Consider the following 22575-nt stretch of genomic DNA (forward strand, 5'->3'; position numbering starts at 1 on the left):
CCCCATGGTAAGTTTATAGATGGCCACCAGATCCCCTCTCAGCCTTCTCTTGCGGAGGCTGAACAGGTTCAGGTCCCTGAGCCTCTCCTTGTAGGGTCTGCCCTGCTGCCCCCTGATCATGCGAGTAGCCTCCTTTGGACCCTCTCCATGTTGTCCACATGCCTCCTGAAGTGGACTCCAACTGTGGACTGACCAATGTCATATAGAGGGGGAGGATCACCTCCTTGGACTTGTTTGTGATGCATCTGGATGCATTACAAGGTGCGGTTAGCCTTACTGACCACATCCTCACATTAGTGGCCCATGTTCATCTTGGAATCAGTAGTGACTCCAAGATCCTTTTCTGCCTCTGCACTGACGAGAAGGGAGTTCCCCAGCCCATAGGCATGGTGCTGGTTCTTCCCCCCCCAGGTGCAGCACCTGGCACTTGTCAGTGTTCAATCCCATCCTGTTCTCATCCAGGAACCCCCGTAACCTGTCCAGATCTAGTTGTAGCCTGTCCCTCCTGTCTAGCGCACCCACTTCTCCCCACATTTTCGTGTCATCTGCGAATTTGAACAGGGTGCTTTTTACCCCCTTGTCCAAGTCGCTGATGAAGATGTTGAACAGTGCAGGCCAGAGGACCGAGCCCTGGGGAACCCCACTGCCCACATCCCTCCAGATTGAATAAGACCTGTCCACCACCACTCTCTGGGTGCGGCCCTCCAGCCAATTAGTGATCCATATGACTATGTAGGTGTCCATGCCACAGTCTTCTAGTTTTTTAATGAGATTGGGGTGAGAGACAGTGTCAAAGGCCCTCCTAAAGTCCAGAAAGACTATGTCCACCATGACACCTGCATCCAAGGATTTTGTGACCTGGTCGTAGAAGGCTATCAGGTTGGTCTGACAGGACCTGCCTCTGATGAACCCGTGTTGGTTGCCCCTAAGCATAACCTCTCCAGCTGGCCCCTTGCGGACATATGCCAGGATAATTCTCTCAAAAAGCTTACCCAGGACCAAGGTAAGACTAACTGGCCTATAGTTCCCTGGGTTCTCTTTCCTCCCTTTTTTGAAAATGGGAACCACATTGGCACTTTTCCAGTCCTCTGGCACAATGCCAGAGCACCACAAGTGCTCATAAAGACGTACCAGGGGTCTCGCAATGACCTCTGCTAATTCCCTGGGGAGGAGATCGGCCGGACCAGCTGATTTAAATACATCCAGGATTCTAATTATTTTTTTTTCACTCGTGGTTTCTGGTGCTACTATAATACATAAATCCATAGATAAACTGGGTGAAGAAGGAACCTTTTTATTAATAATATAGTCTAACTTCGTGTACAGTACGTGCCACAGATTACACCCTCCAATGTCTGTGTCAAGCATGCAAAACCTGCTTAAGCCAGATCTTATTTTTATACAGACACCTGGTCTTGATTTAAAGACTTTGAGTGACAGAGAATCCATTGCATCCTTGGATAAGTTGTTCCAATAATTTATAACCTTCATGGTTAAAAGAGTGCACTAATTCAATAGTCTTGAATTTTTCCAGAGGCAGCTTCCAACCACTGGAATTTGTTTCTCTTAGATTAAAGAGGTGACTGTCTGAAATCTCTTTCCCATGTCAAGTGATCAAGTGATCTCTTAACCTCCTCTTGGTTAAACGAAATGGATAGAACTTCCCTTAATCTCTCACTGGAGGCATGTCTCCCGGACCTCTAATCCTTCTTTTTTAAACCCTTTGCAATTTGTCAATAGGCCATTTAAAGTGAGGACACCCGAACTGGACATGCTCTTCTAGTAATAATATCACTAACACTGCACACAATGGCAACATGAGGCTGCATTGCCTTTGTATAGAGCACTCTCCTTCTCCTTGGTATTGTCCCATTTAAACATCCTATAGGCACCCGAGCTCTCTTAGCTAAAGTAACCTGCTGGGAGCTTGTTCTACCTTCCTAGCATCATGCCATATTCCTTTCCAGGATCATTATTTCCCAGAATGGACTTCTGGCAGCCCTTATTCCTGACTCAATTGTTCAGATGAGACTAGTTTATGAAACAATCAAAGATATATATTTGTGAATATTTACAGCTGTTAACAATACAGAGAAAGGTGTATGTTGTCGTTGGATTTAGCGCTGATGTAGGGTTCAAGAGATGTGCATTTTATGCCAGTTTCTGCCACAGGTTTCCTATATGATCTCAGGCAAATCACTTCATTTTATATCCTCATTTTCTTTATTTAAGAAGAAATAAGGCTAATGATAATTTCCTTTTCCCTGTCTTCGACTATGTTGTCTATTTAATGAAAAAAGAGGTTGCAAAAAACCTGGGAGTGCAAGCATGGAAAGTGGCTCACAAATAGGGGTGTATAAAGGAAGCAGAGGATAACAGAGACTGAATATTGATAGAGTAATACTTTAGGCAATCATGACTGGAGCCTGGGCTTATAGTTTATAAGTGGCTACATCATTAAATCATACTTTTGTATATATTGAGACCTATTTTAAAGTTAGATATCTTTTGCCTGTGCAGGCCACCTGTTGGAAAGCCACTTCAGAACCTCAGTCCTCTCATGGATTAAACTTCCTTTTCATTCCTAAATTAAATTCATGTCCAGGTCATACCCATTTGTACTTCCATCATTATTTCCCTTTATTAATTTTTCTGTCTCCCTGTCGCAAGCCATCAGATTTATGCTGAGATGTTCCCATTCCTTCCTATTTTCCTGGTCATGGTACAGATTATGAACTTGGTGTTCAGACCTGTAAAACTATGTAGCATCCTCAATTTATACATGATGGAAAAAAAATGTGAATTTTGGTTACATAAAGTGGAGATGACTTTTGGAAATGTTTATGCAGGTTATTTACTGCTTAATACACAAATCAGTCCAATTTCTTCTCCCTGCTGCTAGTTCCATATGAATTATCTCCCTCATCTTCAGTTTTCTTTCTCTAAAATATGGTGGCATTGGTATTTTATTTTATTTTCTCCCATACCTTGATTGCTTCCAGACAACAGACCAAATACAATTATGCTCATGTTCCATTGCAAATCAAATGCTAGAACACTAAAATTTGGTCCAAAGGACAGTATCTAAGTTTGAAAAATATTAGATTTAGTGTTAGTGCAATTGGTTTAAAGAAAACTGTTCTCTCTGTGCGTATGTATAATTTTGTAAAAAAAAAAAAAAAAAAGGAAAAAAGAAAGCACCTCCAGGCTTTGTTAGTGGAGTAGAAGAGAAATTTGGGAGCCAGTAAGATTTACTTCTAGGCTATTTTACCCAGAATATATTTTGTCAAGTGCTTTATGCTCCTTTTAAAATAAAAAGGTTTATGTAGGAATGCAAAACAGTATGCTGGAAAGGAAGAAAGGCTTTCAAGTCTACCCACCTGCATTCCCCTCCTGACATCCATTAAGCAGAAACAAGTGGAAAGTTTTCTTGGAACCCATCAGTGTTAATTACTGAGAAAAAAAAAATCTTCATATTTTAAACCTAGACTCTCTTTCTAGCATCTAAGCCCCACCTACAAGGAACAGAAATAACTGTTTCTCTAATGTTTACCTCTTCTCCTAGGTTAGGGTAGAAAAGGCCACAATAATGTTGCATAAGCACCCATATCAGACCATCATGCATTGCTCAATGCAGAGTTGCTTTAGCTTTTCCCCTTTAGCTTTTGTGAGTGCTGTGAGGAAATTGCTGTCTTTGAGCGTTTATAGGCGTGCTTGGGGAAGCAGGGGTGGAGTGCTTTAATTAGCAAGCCACACTAATTAAAAGCATCTGGCCATCACATGTATCAGCATCTCAGTACCAAAAAATGGTGGTGGGGCACTTTAAATTAAAGCTCGCTCGATGAGCTTTAGTTCAAAGGGCCCCGCCACCATTTTTTGGTGCGGGGATGCCGATACACATGACGCTGAAGGTTGCTGGAGTGCAGTAGTTTTCAAGGTCCAGCACACTTCACTAATTGAGTCTGCTCTGATGTGCTGGATTTACAGCGCATAGGAGCAGCCTTCCTGCATGTCTATAGGAGCCCCTTGTTTGTAATCAAGGGTTGCTATTGGCTGTCAAACAGGTGTCTTGATTCATCCTCAACATGACTGCATTTCAGTGGTTGGAGTGATTGCATTCTGAAAGCTTCTTCAAGGAGAAAGAAGCTTTGTACATGCTAAATACTGCAACTACTGAATTAATGAAGGCACTAACTATCAATGAAGTGATTTTATGTTTTTGTTAAAATAATGATCAAGTATGGAAAATTTTTGGATGGCTCAGGTTTGGCAATAGGTAACAGAGAACCAACCCAGTTGGCTAATCTCTCTAAAGCTTTCTTATTGTGCCCATTATTGTCATATATGCTTTTCTGGTTTTATAGAATGATTATAAACCCTTCAGGTACTTTAAAATTCTTAGCTCTAATAAGCCCTAATGATTTAGCACACAGCTCACACTGCACGGCACTGATGGACTGCAACATAGCTATTGAATAATTAGAGAGGACCAGGCACTATCATCAGGAATGGAACTTTGTGTTACTGCAAAATTAAATCAAAGATTATGATTCATGGAATACCAAAGTCTGAAGTGTAATTTCCATATGATGCACAAACAATGCATATAGTAGCACCCAAGGGGCAGTGTTTTACATAAGTCTGCTATACACACACGAGAACAGGCTTTTATTTGTGGAATCATTTGGGGACACAAAGTACGATACTAACTTCTGCTGTAGTAGAAGTCCCATAAAATAAGTTCGAGGAATATTTAAAAACACTGAGGCTGATTCTTCACGGTTTCATGTTTGTAAAATTATTTACATGTGTGCAAAGTTAGTACAAACAACTATGATTCTCATTAACAAGCATTTTCTATTTCCTGTGTATGCTGATGCAAAGCAGGACAAGATCCAACCTACACTCCTGTGTGATTCAGGTAGATTTGTTTTTGACCCTGAGCAAGAGCACTGGCAATAACAAAAATAACATCGATGCTCCATTCTTCCCTCCCTGGAAGTAACAAAAGCCTCTGGAACGTATTGTCAAATTGCCGTCAAGATAATGATGGTGTTTTGTAAAATAAACTCCTACCAAACACTCCAATAATTAGATTGTCTTTTTTTTCCCCTCTCCCATCCTTATGTTTCTGTGTACACAATAACATTATTGTTCATTAATTCTACATTCAAGTGTTTGTCATCTCTGGCAACTCTACCCAATAAACAAAACAAAACAATATTTAACAATGAGGAGAAGTAAACTGTTTACCAGTGATAACAGCAAAACCCTCAATCAAACCCAATTAGATGGGCTGAGAGCAAATTGCCAAGGCCAACAGCTTGCCAACTTTAGTTATAGTTTTGTGAAAGAAGAACTGAAGTTTCATTGCAAGAATCGATGAAAAGTTGGTCATCTTAAGAACCCTGAAGAGTTGTGATCTCAATTTAATCAAAGAGTATATGATATTTAGCTAATGGTAAGGTAAGGTTGGTTATAGCTGGTCACCAGTGCATTTCAGTCATGGTCTTGAGACAAAACTTCAATGGTGAGAGGAGAGTTTAGTGCTTGTAGTATATTTAAATGTTTGCTTTCTTTGGTGAAGTGTTAGCTTTGATATCACGCTTGATATGGTGAAGTTTCAGTTTTAGTATCACCCTTGATATGCCTACTATCTGGTAGAAAATATTCACAGATGTTTAATCATTACTTCTTGGTTTCCAGGGGTAGAACATTTCAATTGCAATGAGTAGCTAGGGTCCTTTTTGTCTCCCCACCTTTGGGTACATAGGTGAGGGGAAAAGGCTAATCACTGGGAACTTGTGTTTAGAAAATTAATCATAAACTGAATTGGGATTCTGCATTCAAAAATGAATAATTGGGTGCAATATATTCAGAACATCTCTTCTTGTTCTAGTTGGTTCTGAGAAGGGACTATGGACACAAAGGACATTTTAAAAAAATCTTGCAACTGCCTATTGGATACAGTCTATGAAGTGCCGGGGCAAGGCTGATGCAGTGTTTGGGCACTGATGTACAGCTTCAGGCAAACTCTAGTGGTGCACAGGCTACAGGGGTGCTCTTGAGACCAGGAGTTGGCAACCTTTTTTGGAGCAGCAGGCCAAAATGATGCAGCTTGGTCTGAGGTGGACTGTTTCCAAACCTGGGCTGCTGCTTCTCCCTGCTGACATGTGCAACCTGCCACAAAATCTTTCTCCCCCTCCCTGCTCTGTTGAAATGCCACTAAATTGCCCAGTTGCCAAACTGTCATCAATATGAGGACTTTGCAGGCTAGGCGAAATTGCTTGGTAGGACAGGTGTGGTCCATGGGCCATAGTTTGCCCACCCTTGCTCTAAACAAGCATGTATTTAACACAGTGTGAAGGATATTAATATTTTTTCCCTTTGAAGGGAGCCACTCTGACTCTTTTTTTTGCCCAGTATTATTTTTAGAATTGGAGGTGGGGAGGAAGAGACCAAGGAGCCAGCAAACAGGGGCTGCAAACAGGGTAAGCAGTTTGCAGGCAGTTTGCAGGCCAGTTTACAGATCAGTTTGCTCCCTCCCCCACCCCTTTTTGAAGGGAGAGCAGATTAAGAGACCCAGGGAAATGGCTGGTGGACATGGCAATTCTTGAGCCACTGCCACCGCCACTGCTTGCACCTGTGAGGTTTCTGTCCAGGCAGCACTGCTTACCATCAGTGCTTCCACCCAGGTCTGGGTTTGGCAGTATGGGGACTGTGGCTTGCTGGCTCCTTCCAGTGATGGCCAGGTCGGGGGGTGTCTATGGTGTGAGCGGTGCCTCCTGCCGACCTCTTGTGACCTCTGGCTTCACCTCCACCTGCAGCAGTTCATCTGCAGAACAGATATGCAACCCTGGCAGCAGAGAGGGAAGAGCACATTTCATCTGGGGAGGAGGACCAGCCAAGCCTTACCATGATGGGAAGGATTGAGACAACCATCAACAAGAAGAAGCAATGTGTGATGGTGGTTTGACACTCCCTTCTGCAGGTGATGGAGGGAGCCATCTGCCAACCTGACCTGTTGTCTCCAGAAGTCTGCTGCTTGCCCGGATGACTGGAAAAGGGAAAACATTGTGCCCATATTTAAGACAGGACAAAAGGAGGATCCAGGGAACTACAGGCCAGTCAGCTTCACCTGAGCCCTGGAAAAATCATGGAGCTGGTTCTCAAGGAATCCATTTCTTAGCACTTGTAGGAGAAGGTGATTAGGAGCAGTCAGCATGGATTCACCAGGACCAAGTCATGCCTGACCAACCTGGCTGCCTTTTAAGATGAGGTATGATGGCCCTGTCGATGCAAGGAGACCAGTGGGTGTGGTGTACTTTGATTTTAGCTAGGCTTTTGATATGGTATCTTATAACGTTCTTGCAGGCAAGCTAAGGAAGTACAGGCTGGATCAATGGACTGTAACGTGGATAGAAAACTGGCTGGAGCATCAGGCTTAGAGGGTAGTAATCAAGGCTTGATGTCTAGTTGGCAGCTGCTACCAAGTGGAGTGCCTCAGAGGTTGATCCTGGAGCCAGTTTTATTCAATGTCTTCATCAACAACCTGGAAGGTGGCATAAAGTGCACTCTCAGCAAGTCTGCAGATGACACCAAGCTGGGGGGAGTAGTAGATATGCTGGAGGGTAGGGCAAGGATTCAGAATGACTTAGACAAATTGAAGGATTGGGTCAAAAGAAATCTCATGAGGTTCAACAAGGACAAGTGCAAAGTCCTGCACTTATGACGGAGAAATCCCATGCACTGGTACAGGTGGGGGGTTGAGTGGCTGGGCAGCAGCTCTGCAGAAAAGGACCTGGGGGTGACAGTGGACAGTAAGCTGCATATCAGCCAGCAGCGTGGCCTTGTTGCCAAGAAAGCTAATGGCATATTTAGCTGTATAGGTAGGAGTGTTGCCAGGAGGTCAAGAGAAGTGATTATTTCCCTCTATCCAGCTCTGGTGAGGCCACATCTGGAGTCCTGTGTTCAGTTTTGGGCCCCCCACTAAAGAAAGGGTGTGAACAAATTGGAGAGAGTCCAGTGGAGGGCAACAAAAAATGGTGAGAGGGTTGGGGGATGTGACTTATGAGGAAAGACTGAGGGAACTGGGCTTATTTTGTCTAGAGAAGAGAAGACTGAGAGGGGATTTAACAGCAGGTTCAAGTCCCTGCAGGGCAGTTGCTAAGAGGATGGAGCTGGACTGTTCCCAGTGGTGGTAGACGCCAGAGCAAAGAGCAATGGTTTCAAGTTCCAGCAAGGGAAGTTGAGGTTAGATACTAGGAAAAACTATCTCACTGAGAGGGTAGTAAAGCATTGGAACAGTTTACCCAGAGAGGTTATGGACTCTCCATCCTTGGAGGTTTTCAAGACCTAGCTAGACAAAGCCTTGGCTGGGGTGATCTAGTTGGGGACGGTCCTGCTTTGAGCAGAGGGCTGGACTAAATGACTTCCTGAGGTCCCTTCCAACTCTTAAGTTTCTATGATTCTAAGAGGGGATAATGCATCAAGGAGAATACAGCAGCTAAAATACAAGTCTCAGTCTCAGCATGGGTCTTTTTGTAATTCAGCTAACTCACACGTGTCTAAGGGAGCCAGATCCAGCCGACAGAGCCCTGTCATCCAGCCTGCAATGCTCCCAGTGAGTCTCAGATTGGTCCATGATCCTGCAGCCTGCCCAAGGATCATGGAACCGGTCTGGTGCACATTGCAGATGGCCCCTGAGATCAGCCCGGAGCCCACGCTGCCCACTGGATCCATCACATAGGGCCAGCCAGCAGGCCCAATCTGGCCCATTGACCGGCCCAGTGCCACTCATCCCTCCCATGGGGCCTGTTGAGTTTGAAATCTCTGAATTAAATAATAAGCAAATGTTACAAATGAAGGAATATGAAGGTAAATAAGCCTAATTAAAACATGACTTCCATGTGGAAAACTCTCTCTATAAATATATGGGCTGATTCCAGGTGAAATTCTCAGTCAAAAGCTTCTCTTTCCTCTGAATCCTCCCTTAAAATTATATCTGAGGACAATGAAACATCAGAGAGGAAATAACTTTCCTGAGTCCTAAAACTCTTTGAAACAAAGTTACTTTTAAGCCTCCATCTAAATGCCCAGGCCAAGTGCCAGGATAAAATCAATCTCTAAAACCCCCTCACATGTGATAAAACCTAATAACATTCACCCATTTTATGTTCCCTTCTATCACGTTTTTATAGGAAGTCTTCGGCCTTTTTTCTAGTGCTTGGTGTGCATCGATGATTCATTTTAAGTCGAGCACTTTTAACGAATACAGTATTAGTCTTTGTGGAAGTTGTTTGAGAAAAATCAGATTTTGAGATTTTTTTGATGCCAAGGGACACCTTTTTTATAGGAAGTCTGTGAGAAAAAATTGTTTCCTGCCTTTTGAACAGCTCTCAGACTGTCAACCCAGCAACAATAGTGATAATAATAGCGCAAGAAAAATACAACAGGACACTTCTTTGTTGTTGGGGGGGTTTTTTATTTCTTTTTTCTTTTCTCGTCTTTTATTTTTTTAACCAGGCTTAGGAAACTATGCAAGTATTATTTTCAGTTCTACATCTTGGCCAGGAGGTGGTACTTGGAGGACTGAAACAGCATATCAGCCATGTGAAACAGGTTCTTGCTCATTTTGTGTTGTGCTAAGCTGTGATGGATGGGCACAAAAGCACTCCCTGGCTACCCATGTGTTTATTTTACATCTGCCCGGGATAACATCTAGACACAAGGCCCCCCTATCTCCTTTTGCTTTCTATGTTTTTTTATACTAACACCCACTTCTTTTTCCTGTCTTCTGCTTTCTCTTGGCATTTTTTTTCCCCCTGTGTGTCTGCCATACATTTATGTGTACAGATATATAGATTTTCCTTTGGCTTTCTAATTTTCCCTTTGTCTCTTGCTGGCTCTTATGGTGACTCCCTTTATCCCCCGTTTACCAGACAGATCTCTGCCTCCTTGATGTGGGAGGTTTGTATGCCCAGACAAGGAGACATGAAGAGGGCCAGTAACAGACAGTAATGGGGGGAGCCGGATTAAAATTGGAGGGGTTTGATTTACTGCCGCTGTGTGTCTGCCATACAATACTTTCTTGTCTCTTTGGTGCAACACTTTTATTCCAATTAGGTGAAAGTCATGGGAGACAAAGACAGAAGTGGAATTAGAACTGAGCCGTAAGAGTGCGCTCAAGTAAATATATTAAACTGCCTCCCTTGCTCTTGGCATCGCACAAATGCTCTCTAGCAATATTTAGCAAACACTCAGCACATCTTCACCTCTTGCTTTGGAGGAAAGCCTTGGCCTGTTGGTTTCTTTCTGTTCAGCTTGATAGTTAGGCTCCATCTCAGAGCTTCAGAAACTTCACTGATTGATGCTTCTGCGAATCTGCTAATTAAAACCCCCATCTATTGCATTAGCTGGTTCAAAGGCACTTGCATAATGGATTCCACACCTGGGAGGAAACATCCCAGATCAGCTGAGATGTAACTGGTGTACTTCAAATCCAGATGTAGCCTGTTTCTGACCACAGACTGCTTCAACTGAGAACAGACAGCTCAGGGATTCTTAAAACAACAGAGCTCTTTACTTCTGTAGATATGTTGCTGAACTGAATGAGACCCAAGGACTGCGAGTCATTATCTTATAATTCACTATAAGTGTACCCAGATCCATTGCCCCTTTTCTGGCAGCTACAGCTTCTGAGGCTATATCCAAGCGAGTTTTAAACAAGCTAAGTCGGGTAGTGCTGGCAGTGTGGTACAAGGACCTCTGCTTGGCAGTGCTGTAGCAAGGAAGTTTGGCACTTGGGTCAAAGCTCACAGCGGCAGCATGCCTTTGCCCCACGCACAGATCTGCCCCTGCTTGCCCAGGTGTGCATGCACCAGTGGGAACTTGCCCACCCCCTGTCCCTGTGCTCCCCCAAATAAGCCACTCACAAAGCAGTGCCTGTTGGTGCCCCTTCACTTTGGCACCTGCGGTAGTCCCCTGCTTGTACAGCTGTTTGAGGTAATTATCTGGGCATTTTCTCAGCTGCTCATGTGTGACTTGCACACTTTGAGCTCTGTGCTGCTGTGGCCACACAGCTTTCAGCATTTGAATTAGCTAGTTTAAAGCTGCATTGAATGTGTCTATACAAGCTACTGGCAGAGACATGGGCTGCTGATGGACATGCAGCTTCCTGCTGTAACTCATGGTGCATCACAGAAAACGCCATGAGTTACAGCAAACCCCCAGACCCAACAGATGTTTGTTGTTTGGTTAGGGGAAGGGGGGAATGGAGATCCACTTTGGAGATAAACAATGAACCCCTCTTTACTTTCCCTTTCCCATTTAGTACTTTGTAAACCTTTGTCATGTCCCCCCTCGACCATCTCTTTTCTAAACTGAACAGGCCTAGTCTCTTTAGTCTTTCCTCATATGGAAGCCCCTTCATACCACTCATCTTCCTCATCTCCTTCTCTAGTTCTTCTATATCTTTTCTGAGCTGTTGAGGCCAGAACTAGCCACAGTGTTCAAGGGGTGGATGAACCATGAATGTATAAAGGGGCATGATGTGTACTTTCTGTACTGTTTGCAATTCTCTTCTTAATAATCCCCAACATTTTTCTTGCATCTGACTGTTGAGCACTGAGCTGATAATTTTAGCAAACTTCCCACAATAACTCCCAGATCTCTTTCCTACAAGGTAACAGCTACTGTAGAGTCCATCATAGTGTAGGTATAATTTGGGTTATTTTTGCCCAGGTGCATCACTTTACATTTATCTATGGTGAATTTCATCTGCCATTTCTTTGCCCATTCATTCTATTGTGCCAGATCCTTCCGTAGTTTCTCACAGTCTGCCTTGATCTTTACCACTTTGAATAACGTTGTGTCATCGGCAAATTTGACCACTTCACTACTCATCCCTTTTCCAGATCATTTTTGAATATGTTAAACAGCACTGGTCCCAACACAGATTCCTGGCAGACACTGCTATTTACTTCTTTTCATCCTGAAAATTGACCATTCATATTCATGCTTTGCTTTCTATCTTTGAGCCAATTTCTAATCTCCAAGTGGGCATTCCCTGTAATCTCATGACTGCGTAACTTAGTTAAGAGCCCCTGATGAGGATTTCCCCAGTGTGACTGTTTCCTACTGTGAATTTAAGTCAGAAAAGATGGCTTCCCATGTCATGGCAAATCAGAGCTAATGGGCATGTCCAGATGAGCTGTCTGTGGCACTGCACACTACACGCACCAGACATGCAAGCATTTCCCATGCTGCTAATTTGCAGTTCAGAGTTATTATTTTTTCTTTTTTTGATGCTGGGAAATCCTGGTGTAAAAAAAACCATGCAGGGTGGTCAGTGCACATGGTGGCAGTGTGCGCTACCCGAAACCAGACCCTGGTCAGCCAGAACTACATTCTGGCTGCCAGCCAGACTCCCTGCTGCCAGATTGCCACAACAGCAGCTCCTGGAGGTCCCCAGGACCCCAAGTAAGGCTGCTGGGGTCAGCCCAAGTGCTGTCCCCATCCTCCCCTATGCCATCTGGGGCAACATGCCACATGCCAGAACACATGTGCGCAGGCATTCCCCAGTGACAGGTAGCATTGGCACATATTGTGCCACTGCTGTGTGTCTTTGAGGAAATGCATGTTCCCACTCATGGGGAGGCACCCAACTAGAGCAAAGTAAGGGTGGGTTCCAACGTAGGATGGGGAACAGATTGCATTTGGGACTCATAGTATGATCTGTTCCTCTAAGTTCCTCCTGCATTCTTTCATGCCTAAGCTCCAGAGACCAAAAGTCCTTCTGATCTAGCTCCAAGTTGAACATCTAGGTAGAAGAAGACCCTGCAGTGCTCACACCTGGAATAAGAGAGAGTGATTCAACGAAGCTGAGGTATCTGCACTCACACCAAAGCTGATTTTGGCTCCAAAAAACTGAAGAAGCAATGGTTAAGACTCACAGTACAATAGTAATATGAGATAGGGGCAGTTCTACATTGATGAGGTCCCCAGCCCCATCAATTCAAGGATGGGTAAGATCATTAGCGACGCATAGGAGGTGCACGCGGGTGCACGTGCACCCCCTGGAAGCGCCAGCCACAAAACCGGAAGTGCACTTCTGGTTTTGCTGCCAGCCTGGTGATTGGCTGCTGGGGGACCCCTCCTCCCCCACCATTGGTGATCTCATGCCTCCCCAGACTCAGGAGGCACCAGTCACCCATGGGTGAGAGTGCTTGACTTATGTTACATGGTATCATTAATAAAAATGTAACTAAGGAATACGAGGCAGTGTAGTATTCTGCCTGGGAAGCAAATACAGCTCTTGGTTACAGCACTGCGAATCTGGAACAATGATGGATTTTGATGGAGAAGCCACTTTGGGGGGATGGTACCTTTTATTGGACCAACTGCATGATTTGAGTGTATTTGGACAAGGTTTTGAATGCAAGGCATTCTTCATCAGGTTGGTGGATTAATTCCAGGTTTATAGTGGTATAAATGTGGCTATATGAGTGTACAATGCATTTTTATCCCCAGAATTAGCAAAGGTTTCCCCTGAATATTTAGCCAACATGCTGTTCTGGCCATAGCACTTCCTTAAAATTCATTTTTGAATGTGTGATTGCCATAACAATGCCTCATCAAAATTTAATTAATCCCCAAGACAGCGCTGTAATGGGCATCTGGGGGAATTTTCTCTATTGAACTGACACACTGGTAAAAAAGTAGCAGTAATAAAACTCCAACTCTTTGAAGGACTGTTTGGAACTGAAAAACTACCAGCATCTCTTAAATATTTAATGAAGCTGATATGGGGATTCTTAAACATAATTTTTATTGGATTTTTTTTGTCTCTGTTGCTAGTTGATTACTTCAACTTCCCTCAAGTTTGAAAGCTTTCTAGATATTTAAAGTGAAAATGCAGTGGGTTTCTAAAATGCTGTCAGATAACGGCCACGGGTGATTTTTTTTTTTTTTTGGCACTGTTATTTATCATTAGATTGGGGTGTTCCTGATGTTTTTCCATTTTGAAAGAATAAATTCATGTAACGATTAGGCTAATTATTATTGGAACTTACGTAGCACCCTTTCGCTCTCTAGCTCTAGCTAATGCATATTATGCAAATTAAGCAAATAAGACTTTTGTATTTATAGGATGGGCTCATCAGCAAGCTACATGTCCATTTTCCAGAAGGTTATAATGAGGAATAGAGACCTTTTCCATACTATATGACTTCTAGCAATTATCTGTGTCCCTATCTTAGGGTTTTATACTGCCATCCATAACTATAGCAAAGTGCTTTCCTCCTAAAGTTGATGTTCCCCTGTGGGGTCTCTGGCCTCCTTTTTTTGGCCAGAACTCTGATTGGGAGTTTTTGGACTTGATTTTTGAGTTTTTGGATCATCCAAATGTCCTTTTTTTCTGGGGTTTTTTTGGTTGGGTTTATTAAGAAGAGTGGATATTAATGCCATGAGTGTCATTTGTGGTTCTAGTGATAGAAGTTGTAATTTAGAGACACTCTCTTACTTACACTAAAACAAGATTTATTATGGAGGTGTAGACCAGCTTCTGCAGATATTTTGTCTTGCTCTAACTAGCTAGCTTAATTGAAGGATCATCTCCCAATTCCCAACATCTGTAGCCTTTTCTTCCATGTATGCCTGTATTTATTGAACGTGGTGATCACTAAAGTGGTGGAAAGTCTCTTTCAAAGAGGAAGGTTTTACAGAGTTTCCTAAAAAAAAAAAGATGTAATTTGGATTCTCCTGCTCTCCTATGAAAATTCAGTCCAGAATTGGACTCCACCTACTAACCCACTAGGTGCATCACCCTATGCCTTGCCCAATGGAGAACAGTTATTGTGGCAGTTCATAGACTGAAATATGGTGTATTTTTTTGAGGGGGGAGGGGGTGGGGGGAGTTTGATCCACTAATTAGTTTGAAAAGTAGTTCCAAGAGTAAAAGAGTAGAACCTAAAACTGGCTTCTGGAGGGATTGGGGAACATGCCTTTAGACGTGCATGTACAAGACCTATTTATGAGCGGATCTGTCTATGACCAAATATTGTATCATTCCAAGTGGTACCTCAGAAGACAGAATATGGTCCTAGCAACTTGTAGAGTGTGCAAAACTATCTGGCCACACACAGCAAAATTTGACTAGATCCTTCTCTTCAGTGTTTCATGCAGGAAAAATGTTTCTTTCAATTGTTTGCATAGTGCAAGTGTATTTATTCCAGCACTGGGCTTTTGAAAAGGGAAGAGCCTTAAAAGAGCAGAGAAAACTGTTTACAGATCAGTCGTCCCACTGGGAGAATGGCACAATATGTATTAGTGAGTATTATACAAATGCTACCTTCCCTCTTGAGTCGTTATCACATCTGTCAGGATTAGAGAGCAAAGAATGCCAGTTCTCCCTTGTCCTGAACTGAGACACCAAGGCTTAGTGGAAAGGGGAGATCAGAAAGCACGATACCTTCGGAGACTGTGTGTGATTAACCAAAACAGACTGCTCCTGTTTCCTTTCTGTAGCTACCTGACAATATTCATTTAATAAAGCCTAGCAATTTTCATCTAGGGCAGCTTCAATTTTCACCTGGGCACAAAGTTTCACGCCACAGTTCCAAAATTGGGTACTTGGTGGAGTCTTCACATTAATAAAACTGCTAAAAATTGAATCTTCTCTGGAGATGGGCTGGGATGTTCCCTGCATTGCTTTTGCACTGCTTTGTGCCCGGGTGTAACCTGTGGGCAGAAGTGTGGCACATAGAATATGATACCGATGAAAGAGATATAGGGAGGTTGCCTAGTATTACTGATGAGGAAAAATGGCTTCTAAAGACAACTGTACCATAGTGGAGAATTAGCATTTCTCCAAGATATAACTGTCTACATATTCAGAGCTGTCGAGGTGATATAGACTATATATAGGTCCTATTATATATAGGTCAACTGGTGACCCATACATATATAGGAGAACCTACTATATATAGGTCAACTGGTGACCCATATATATGTCAGACCTTACCTTTGTGTTATTACTCCCCTACATACTACAGTGATGCAATGACAATAGTAACAGGAACTGGATTTTTCTATGCTAGTCCCTACTGCTGCACCTCTACCGATGTCATATATGCCATCACCTGTTTACAGTGCCCCTCTGGTGCCTACATAAATAAGAATGAATGAACACCAATCTACCAAAAAGACAGACAAGCCTGTGGCAGAACAGTTTAGCCTCCCTGGACACTCCCTCACAGACCCCAGAGTGGCTGGTTTTAGACAACAAGGTTTTAAAAATGAACTTGAACAGGAAATTGCAGAACAAGAAACCATCCAGGCTAAGTACAGATGGTCAAAAAAACCAAGGCTGAGTCAATTCATCTGTGCAGGATAGTCTAAGTGGCATAGATTGAATCAATAAGCAAGTGAACAGACATCCACTTTTGATTCTGGAAATGCAGCCGCATGCCTGCAGTGGCCCAAGCCAGAAGCCAGGGGCACTAGAGCACACCTCCCTGCTTGGCTGGAGCAGACAGCTTGAGCCAAAGCTACACACCCATTCTGCGAGGGGAGGTCTGTGGGGAGGTGCAAAGCATTCTGGGATGCTGGGAGACTGAGCTGACTTGAATCTGGAGGGGATCTGGGACAGAAGTTCAATAAACTGATTTAACCTAGATCAGTTAGGTCTGATACTACATCCATCCAGGTTTATCTTCAACTTGTTTTGGCCATTTTGAAAGCAGTTTATGTGCACTGAACTTCTGTTGTGTTACAGATTTGAACCAGTTTCCGATCACTTATACAGGTTTATATGTAATGTCTGTCACAGACTGGATTGTGTTAAGTATGTTCTAAGCCAAGACTACATTTCTATCCTATTACATGGATTAGCTTTTATAAACCTTATGTCCCTCACTGGGTTAACTGCTTTGTTTTTCTCTCTCCTACCCACCTTACCTCTCTCAGCAGTGCCCCCTCTTCCCTGTTCTTTGTATTCTTATCACTGCTTTCTATTTAGCAGCTCTGCTTCCTGCAGTCCCTCCACAGCATCTGATGAAGTCAGACTGCTGCTTACAAAAGCTTATGCTACAGCTCTGAACTAGTTAGTCTACAAAGGTGTAAATCTACCTTGCCTTCTGCCCTACTACTGAAACCAAAGGAAAATCTCTAGCAGAGGGGCAGGCAATTATTTCAGATGGAGAGCCACTTACTGAGTTTTGGCAAGCCATCAAAGGCCACATAACAGACAGCCAGGGGCAAATATATATAAGTTTTCTAAATTTTTTAGGGGCCCCATGGGCTGGATAGAATAGCCTAGTGGGTCTCATCCAGCCTGCAGGCTGCATTTTGTCCACCCCTGCTCTAGTAGCTCTTGGCAGCATAAAATAGCTCCATTTTGTGGTTCTGAGTCCATCAAGTAGAGAATCTCAGTGAACCACAGCATAGTAAAGATTTGTCCCTTCACTCTAATTCCTTGTAGATGCTCTGAGGACTATCACAGCAAAAATGCCCAGAACTCAGTTGGGGTCAATTTTTGAAAGCATTTATCAGCTGTCCAGGTATGACTGTTTATTGCAGTGCCTACATTGGGATTTACTGCCTACAGAATTCCTTAGAAAATCTGTTGGTGAAATGCTGTCAATAAAAGGAAAATAGGAAGGAAGGGAGAGAGGGAGGGGGGAAGAGATTATGTGCCAAAATCTTATCCAGATGGTCAGTGTTAGCTGACAGATGCGTGTCTCAGATGCATTGGTCTGTCCTAGGACTTTAGAAAATATAGTGGAAATGTCTGTGATCTCCCACAGAGCAACTAAAAAGCATTTGCCAAAAATACCCTGACCACAGGTTTTTTCCCCCTGCATACAGATTTCTTCAGTGGCTCTGAAATGATGCAGTTCTGCCTTCTGTTATCCTCTCCCTCTCTCAGTCTCCATCTTTCTTGCTTGGTTTGGTGAACTGATTCCCTCTTTGTTTCACCTCTGTTCCTTTTTTCCCTTCTTTTATTCCCCTTCTGAAGACACACATAGGCCGCATCTCCACAACACGCTGACTGTGCGGTCATTACTGTGCAGTCATTTAGTACTTGTATACCATGCAGCAGCATCACCAAATGGCTTTTAGGTGATGCTGAGTGTGCAGCAGCTTGTTACTACTCCACAGTAGTGTTGTGTCGTGCTTCCTGCCACGTGGTGCTACCGAAGAGTAGTAATGACCTATTGTGCACTCTCTGTCTTCTGTAGACACGGCCATAGAGATGTTAATATAGCATCTGAGGAAGCAGGCTATTACCTATAAACGTTTATGCATTTCTGGTCTCTCAGGTCCCATCCCAACCTGCCTTCTGCCTGACTTCAGACTAACACAGCTAACTCTCTCTCTCTCAAACTATATATGGCCAAGGGTTGGGGGTGGAAGGGGAAAGACATCTTCATTTAAAATATAATTCTTTGAGAGAATAAGAGAGAATGCATGCATACTGTTTGCAGCCATTACGTTTTATCAGACATAAACCAAGCAGGTTTTGACCCAAGGAGTAATCCAATGAAAGCACTTTTGTGTGTTTTTTATAGTTGCACAGAAGTTGAGTGAGAAAAATGCACTACGTTTGCAAGTTCTGGGCTTTGTATAAAGGCACTGAACTAGGAGAAGCTAGTTTAAGCCTTGTCTCTACCAGAGACAGTTTTTATGACCTTCAGCTGGCCTCAGCACTCCTCTTTCCTATCTTGTTTTAGCTTGGAAACTCTATAAAGGCCAAAGACTTTCCGACTAAGTATTTATATAATTCAGTGCACTGATTTCAGCAGCAGCTCTCTGGGCTTGTCTACACATGTGCTTTACTGTGTAGTACACTCTTTTACTGTGCATTAAAGCATCAAGTAAAAAACCATAACATTACACTAATGCACAGTAAAATAGTCTACTGCACATTAAGCATCACAAAAAAGCATGCAAATGCACTACTGCATATTAGTGCAGCCTAATGCACATAAATTTACTACCTTACATTGAAGGTATGAAATTTAATGTGCATTAGAAAAGGTGCATTAATAGATGCACCCTCTGAACACTGGAGTAATCCAAATAAGTACTAAGATACAAACCAGTCTCTCTGTGGAGATGCTAACATGATCCTTACTCTATTGCTGTAGTCTTGAATGCCAGTGCACAGGAGATGCAACCAATGATCAAGTCCATCATTTTATCAGTTACATGACTTAACTGGGTGCTGTTTAATATTCTGTGATGAAGCTGTTTACTTTTCCAGAAAGATATAAGGGATCTATTTTGACATAACAGCTGCTTACACAACACCTAAGTTGGCTTAATATATGTTTTACTAACGCTATAAAATCAGCAAGTGCCTGGGTCCAAAATGAGCCTACATTGTACAATTGTTGAGCAAGTGGTAGCTTCAGCTGAGTAATTCTAGGGGCCCTTCCAGTCAGTCAGGGTATTATAAATATTCCACTGGGCATTTATTGTCTCCACTGGGCACTTATTGTCACCTGTATTGAGTGGCCAGTCCATGATGAAGGCAGTTGTTTGTATTGGAATAGCATCCATGTACCACAACCAAAACTGGGACCATATTGTGCTTAACTCTGTACTCACACCTATTAAGATCTTTTCATTGTGTTGAAGATAAAGCAGCATCTTTATTCCTAGTTGAGAGGTAGGGAACTGAAGTGTGGAGAGAATTCCCTGCCCATGCAGGAAGTAACTGGCAGAGGTAGGTTTTGAACAAGGATATCAGGAGTTTCAAGTCAGAACATCACCTATAAAACCTTCATCTTTATTGTGTAGTCACTGGTACTATTCCTGCCTCAGAGCTATTCTCTTTCATTTCTGAGGTTTGAAATACAGCAGTGCAAGGCTCATTGGTTTGAGTTCACAAGGTGAATGCGAACTTTTTTCTTATTTTTTACATTTCACTCCATGTGGGCTCGTTCCATCAACGTTGTGTTTTGAGTCATTTAGTTGCTTTAAAGTGGAACTTGCACAAAACTGCCAAGCTGCTTTGCCAGGTTTTTGGATTGAAACCAACAGTTTCATGGTTTTTCACTCCAAACCCATAAATCAGTTCAGGTCCGATATGCACTCTACCCAGCCTCTCCTGAAACCACCAGACATTGTGAGAAACTAAGATTCCTTTTGAGGTTTCTTACAAAACATGAACTCAAATTACTTTCAGGCCCTGTTACCTCCGCTTTCGACAGCTTTATTGTGGATAGCATTTGACACCACCAGCACAACTCATATCTTTAGAACAACAATTTTGTTTCATGTGCCCTGATTGGCTGTATCTTTGACTTTAAAAATGATGATATTAACACAGAATTATTTAGTAACTATGCCAATTATTTTCTAACTCTTCGGTGATTTTTATACAGTGTTTTTATTTAATTATCCAGTTATCATGAGGAACCCCAGCTATGGTATGCTTACAGGAATGTCAAGTATAACCATAGAACCTATCTGGTAGAAAGGAGTTTCATTTAGCTGCTATCCAAAATACAGGGTAACATTCTTTGTATCACCTATTGCCCTGTGTTGGTTGCAAAATAATGGTCAAATTAACCATTGACTCTCCTCATCGTTTGAAACTATGGGCATATTCTTTCTGCTGCTTTATAAGAGAACTGGCCTACAACCTGATGATCCCTAATCAGTAGCAATGGCAGATGAGCAAGACACGTTTTCCTGAATCCACGTAATCTGAAAGGGTATGTGCTAAAGTTATTCAAACCAGACTATTTTTCTTTTATTTGCTGCTTTTTGTTGGCATACAACTTTTCTCCACCTCTCCAGAAGAATTACCACCCATGTACAATAAATAGTTATAGAAGAAAGAGAGAAGAAAGACTGGTTATGCTCTTGAATTCATAGCTCAGCCAAGATAAAATGAACTCTCCAAATATATTAACATGGGCTGAATTTTTGTGGTGCAGAAAGCCTTAAGTGCAGAAAGCCTTAAGCTTCACTTGGTTCATAAATGCAGTCTATACATAGGTTTTGTATTGGCTCTCTGTATTGGGATGAATTTTATTTGTGATTAACACTCGGTTCACAAGGTTTCCCTTTACTCTGCAGTTAGAAGAGGATCTTCTAATGAGTCATGTTGTCACCTTAAGGTAATCCCCTAATATCTTGTACCTTATTTTTCATTATCTGTATAATAGAAATAATGCTACTTGTGCACCCTTCCATATAAAGTGGTTTGCAATCTTGGAATGAGAAAACAATATTAAGTTGTTGGTAAAAGTAAGATAAGACTGCATTATAATTGTCATTTATTTATTGTTAATTTTGTATGTATTGCATTATTGTCTAGAGTTCCTGCTGGGGATCAAAACTGCACTGTAGACACACACAACTAAAAGAGTCCTTGCTTATCATCTAAGTAGGAGGGACAACAGATGGATGTGACAAGTAAGTGGGGGAAAGCTTGAGGTAACAGTAGTGTCATGATGATTAGCATAATAAGAGGCAGTCACAGCACACCCACTGTCTAGCTATTGTTGGGTGTGTTGTAACAATTATGCCACAGCAGGTAAACATTACTGGAAAAAGATAACTGACTGTGAGACAGAACCTCAACCTCTGTAAATCATTGTTGCTCAGTTGAAGTCAATAGAGCCATGATATTTGCATCAGCTGAGGATCTCACCCTAGATTCTTTCTTTCAGTAAATCTTGGGTTTGCTCTGCCATCTGCTTGTGCATATTCTCTAAATAAGGATATTTAAAAACAACAACAACAACAACAGATTTTCACTGTTTTTTAAGTAGGGAGGAGGGAGGGGGAGTATGGCAGAGCACAAGTTGTTCCTGCCACTTTAAGAGGTTTAGGCAGGCTGTGGAGCAGCCAGCAAGTGCAGTCAGGTCCAGCTGGGTGGTCACATGACCACAAGGGGGGCATCACATTGGATGAGGGCTGGACAGCCAGGGTATAAGCTCAAGCCCTAGGAGTAAAGCTGGCAGTTACAGCTAGGGAGCCACAGGAGTAAAATTGCACAGCCTGAGGACAGCGGCTCCTGGAAGTGCTCTGGGTTAGCATACAAGGCAGTTGAGGGGAACGAGAATTAACGGTGGGGGTCTACTACAGACCCCCACCCAACCAAGGGGAAGAGCTAGACCAGGAATTCTTAAGTCAGTTCACAGAGGTAGTTAGGTCAAAGGATGTGGTCATCATGGGTGACCTGAACTTTGCAGACATCTGCTGCGAAGAGCAGTCAGCCAGATCTGACTGCTCACATAGGTTCCTAGCCAAAATGCAGAACCTCCATCTAACCCAGGAGGTGCACAGCCCCACCAGGGGAGATGCCTTGTTGGACTTGGTGCTAGCCATGGGTGACAATGTGGTGGGGGGGCTGCAGGTGCTCAACCACGTGGGCGACAGTGATCATTGCCTGCTGGAATTCACCATCCAGCACAAGGTGGCAAAGGCCTGCAGCAAGGCAGCAGCCCTGGATTTCAGGACGGCGGACTTCAATGAGCTAAGGAAAATAGTTGGGGAAGCACTGAGGTCCCAGAGGGGAGGGGAGCCAGGCGTCCAAGAAGAGTGGTTGCTCCTTAA

Source organism: Gavialis gangeticus, unplaced genomic scaffold (genome assembly GCF_001723915.1).
Source record: "Gavialis gangeticus isolate Ggan-Ray unplaced genomic scaffold, GavGan_comp1, whole genome shotgun sequence".
Taxonomy (NCBI): Eukaryota; Metazoa; Chordata; order Crocodylia; family Gavialidae; genus Gavialis; species Gavialis gangeticus.